Consider the following 5,169-nt stretch of genomic DNA (forward strand, 5'->3'; position numbering starts at 1 on the left):
CGTTGAGGGTAGAAGGGGAAATGTGGTGGAGTTCGGGTTCTTGGGTTCGGTTCTTCCTGCGGACGTTTTCGGTTGATTGAGGGTGCAAATAGTGGAAGGGGCTGTAAAATAGGGGACATAAATGACCAAAATGCCATCCTTTAATTTTTCTTTTGGCAGCATTACCGTTATTAATCCACCTTCTATATTTCTATTATTATTAGTGTAGCATTAGTATTTTTGCTTAAGAATCTTCCCTAGTACTAGCTAAATTATCATTGCACATCAGCCAGAGGCTTTCACATTTAAGATGAGTAGTCCTGTATATATGTAATATAATAAGCTTACTATTAACAAATTAACATAAATTTTATAATGTATTTTTAAAAACCTTATTGTGGACTTTGGTACTTCACATCATTACAAGATTCATTATAGTTTTTTTGGGTCAGTAATCCATAATACTTTATCTGAAACATGGATGAAGTTTTTTGGGGGGGAAAAATAAATACATACTAGTTTAATTTTAAAAAAAAAAACAAAGGTTACTAGGTAAGCAGAATCAGCACTATGTTAGTATATACAATGGATGATCCAGAAAATCTTTTCTACTAGAGTGGACCATTGGTATTGGTTATATAGGTTACTAGGCAAGTGCAGCAAGCTCCCAGTTGGGAGTCCTAGTCAGCAAGCTCTCAAGAGCTCTCAAGCATTTTAGAATAAAAAATTAACAAATTAAGCCTTGGGAGGCACTCCTTCTTTTATGGAGCTCCAACAAGCTCCTAGTTAGGAGCTCCAACAATATCAAAAAAATCCATCTTCTATTTTAATATTTTACCCATTACTTTTAATTATATTTAAACCTCTTGTATTTTATAGAGGTTTTTTACTGTTCAACAGTAAGAAAATGGAGCCCACAAATGTCATTTTCATAACTCAACGGTAAGAAATTTTTTCACTCAACGGTTCATTTTTTACCCTCAACGGTTCATTTTTCACTCAGTCTCATTTATTACACTCAACGGTTCATTTTTTCACTCTTTTTTACCCTCAACGGTTCATTTTTCACTCAGTCTCATTTATTACACTCAACGGTTCATTTTTTCACTAAACTGTCATTTTCATTGTGAATAAATTCCTCTCAACAACGCCAAATCCCCAATTAAAAAAAAAACTTCATCCTCTCCCTTCGACAGACAACTCCACCCCCAAATCCTTTCCTTCGACCGAACCCAACCCCAAATCATCTCCGACCCGACGCAACCCCACGCCAAATCCACTTCGCCGCCATCATCTCCGACCCGACCCGAACGCCGCCATCATCTCCGGCGTCGGCATCGTCACCATCGTCGCTGGCACCCCAGTCGGAGGCCTCTTCGCCGCCAAAATCATCCCTGCGCTCCACAAACTGGTAAGGGGTAGTTTTGAGGGGGGTTTTTGTAAATTTTTGGCAGTTGGGAGCTCCCAAGCGCTCCACAAATTTGTGGAGCGCTTGGAAGCTCCCAAGCTCTCAATGTCCACGTCAGCCACATAGGCCTTGAGAGGGGGCGCAAGGAGCTCCTTGGGAGCTTGCTGGAGGGCTTGCAAACTTGACTTCCGCCACATAGGCCTTGAGAGGGGGCGCAAGGAGCTTGCTGCCCTTGCTCTAAGCAAGCATGGGTAATGAGCTAAACTCAAATGGAATGGGTTATTGAATGCAAATGAGCTTGAATGAGCTGCTAATTATTGATTATACAAGCACGTGGTGGGCCATAGGTGCAAATTTTTCAACAATATGGAGGCATATTGAAAATTTAGAAGACTTTAGAATGTCATTAATATGAAATACTTAAGGCCCCGTTTGGCAAAGGGTTAATGAAGAGGGGTTAAAAAGAAGGATTAATGTACTTAGCCCATTTGATAATCCGAAGGACTAAATTATTAACCCATTAAATAAGTTTTATTTTAGCCCTTATGATCAGTTTTAGTGTTTGGGAATAACAATGATTTTGACTATTTTCTTTATAATTAGAAGGGTTAACTCTTATTCCATCTAAATAGGAGTATTAGTAAACCCCTCATTTTGAGGGGTTAACTTATTTTAACCCCTCTAGAGGGGTTAACTTAACCCTTCTATATTTTTTATGTTTGGCAAATTATGGAGGGTTAACTCACTTTAACCCTTATATAGATTTGTTGTGTTTGGCAGGTTAAGAAGGGGTTAAGTCTCCTTAACCCCTCTCTTAACCCTTTGCCAAACGGTACCTAAGGGTACAACTGCATCAGAAGCCACAACGTAGATGCAGAGCATATACTTGATTTAAACTATGTTATTTGAAAATAAGAAAAAACAAATTGGAGATTCCAATTATTATACATCTTACAGCATTGCTATTGTTAGAGCATCTCCAACAGCTTCTCTATTTCTCACTTTTGGAGAATTTAGTTAGGTTTTTGGTCCAACAGATTCCCCATCTCATTCCCCAAAATAGGGATGAAGGAGGAAAAATAGGGAAGCTTCCCCAAATCTGTAGCATTCTCCAAATTTTTGGAGGAAAAAAGTGATTCTTCAAAATAGGGAAGCTGTTGGAGTTGGTGTAAAAATTAGTTAGAGAATATGACTTTTGCTTCCCTATTTTGAAGAAAATTTTGTAGAAGCTGTTGGAGATGCCCTTATTATTATCATCATTACGCTGCTTATTTATTTATTTTTTATAATTTGCCTGAAACTAAGAAGAAATATGGCAGAGACAAAGTCCTTTATATCCTTCCCCGTTTTGCTTGGACGCGTTTCGCACGCGCGCTGCTGAAGTGATTGCAAAGAGAGGTTTGTAGACAAAAAGGCCTGGCTTTAATTTTTTGTCTTTCTTCGATGGATAAAACAAACAAACAAAATAAAAATGGGGGCGTGCTTCAATTTTTGGTGTCGAGAGTTTCAATCAATGACACTTCACTACTTTCTCCATAAAAAAGGCAAAGCTTTTAAATCCCAAGTCATCAATTTGACCCCTAATAATTGCTTTGGTTAATAGAGCACACGTACACAAGAGGAAGAGAATAAAATCATTGCATCTAACATAAAAAAAAGGGCCATATTCATCATTAGTAAACTTCATGCCTCTCTTTTCGTTCACATGATAGTTTTGCCCATTAATTTAATTAACAATATAAAAGAAGATTATAAATACTCAATTTTAACCACGCGCTTATTAGTTGCAAGTGGATGAGCTAACTAAAGTTATAAGGCTGTTAATTATGCTGAAGGGCATCATTTATATTCCTTCGGCCCTCCTCATTTTGAGGAAAGAATGTTTGTTTCAATGCCACGTTAAGGAAAGGCTTGAATGCCAACTTGGGGTGGGTAATGGGCCAGGTTGGCCCAGGTACCAGCTGGATCGGGCGGTATTTGGGCTTGGCCCCACTCTGCCAAATGCCGGTAATTCGACTGCTACAGTAACAAACCACGGGTTTGGTGTACCTTGGCCTCCACCCCATGCGGGCCAGTAGCTTGTTGACTCACGAAGCCCACCAAATGAGCTAGGCCTGTGTATGGTTGGGCTGACTAACTAAACCTGCCTTGTGGCCCCGCCCAAATTAACTTTTACTTTTACTATACAAACACTTTTGTTACAATTTGTTATGATTTGTTTTGTTCTTGTAATTTTTTTAAACAATTGGAGAAATTATTTATCGCTCCTTGGCTTGTTCCGAACCACGTTAAATATTTGTGTTTGCGATATTTTTCTCCAACAGTATCCACATATATGAAATGTTACTTAGTAAAAAAAATTATTCCTTATAATGATTAGATCGTCAGTTTGTTAATTACATGTAATTTTTAAGTGTTACTTAGAAAACTATTACGAATAAATATATAAATAATAACAAATAGTAAGACAGGTGGGTAGGTGGGTCAGCCCATCCTATTTGTTCGTGATTCACGAGCAGATTGGACCGAGCTCTAGGCCCAAAAACAGTAGCCGAAGACGGCCCATTATCCTATTGCGAGCCACCAGCTCGCACATCCCACTGCACGCCTCTGACTCTAACTCTAACTCTAACCAGTTGGTTTAATTTTTTAATATGGTTTAGTCACAAAGATTGCATGAAACAAAAGATAAAAGATAATATGGTTTCCTACCGAAACAAAAGACTAATGTTATTGTATGAAAAACTATACCATCTCAATAATGTTAATCTTGCGATGTTTTCTAATGAAGAGAAAATTGTTTGTTTGTTTGTTACTGCAATAACGGACCCGATAATCCAATAAATAACTAATCCAGATCCAAACTGAATGTCAACATTGATTCCTTGAATCATATTCATTACTGTATATATATAAATACATACCCTGGAAATGGATTGATTTTCCCTTATTGGACTTGGATATGGAACGCTAGGGATTCACATCCGACCATAATGAAGAAAGTGCCCAAGCAAACTTTTGAACTAGGATTTGGTGGGTTGGACCTTTTTTCCCCTTTTTTCACTTTCCTCTTTCTTTTTTTTTTTCTTTTTTTTTTTTGCTCCCCGTCACATCCTTGGTTTGCAAAAAAGCAGGAGCTAGAGTGCTTGCCAAATGTTCGGGAAGTTGTTTTGTTCCCTAATGCTGGCTGGTGAAGGATAGCATCTGATTCTCTTGAGCACTCGTTATAGCAAATATTTGTGGAAGAATGATTCCAAACTTTATAGGTGGCTACGTGCAAATTCTGTTAGAAGGAGAACTTCTACAAATTGCAACATGTGACTTTGACTTCTCCCTCCACGTTAACAATTCACTTATTTAAGCACACAGTGAGGAAACTCGTTACCCCTTTGGAAAGGAAAATTAATTGAAGCCAGATTTCGACGAACTAGCATCCACTATCAACAGTCATAAGCGCGCACATACAAACTATATCATGCAAATGGCAGCGGCTTGTATTGAAATCCTTATGTTTCAGCAAGGAATGAATAGTTTGTGATGAAACCCACCACGGGAAACCATCGAAAGGATCTGAGAGCACTCAAAGGCAGCGTTTGATGGTTTCCTATTTAGCAATACACACAAGGGGTAAGCAAGAAGGAAATATGACTCAGGCTGTACGATAATCGTGTAAGACACACAATGCAAGTTCCTGAGAAAAATAACGCAGTTGGCAAACAGGTGAAAAGAATAAAGAGTGATAATACGTAACGAAGAAAGTCTAGCTCCAGACAGACAATACG

This window comes from Asparagus officinalis, chromosome 1 (genome assembly GCF_001876935.1).
Source record: "Asparagus officinalis chromosome 1, Aspof.V1, whole genome shotgun sequence".
Taxonomy (NCBI): Eukaryota; Viridiplantae; Streptophyta; class Magnoliopsida; order Asparagales; family Asparagaceae; genus Asparagus; species Asparagus officinalis.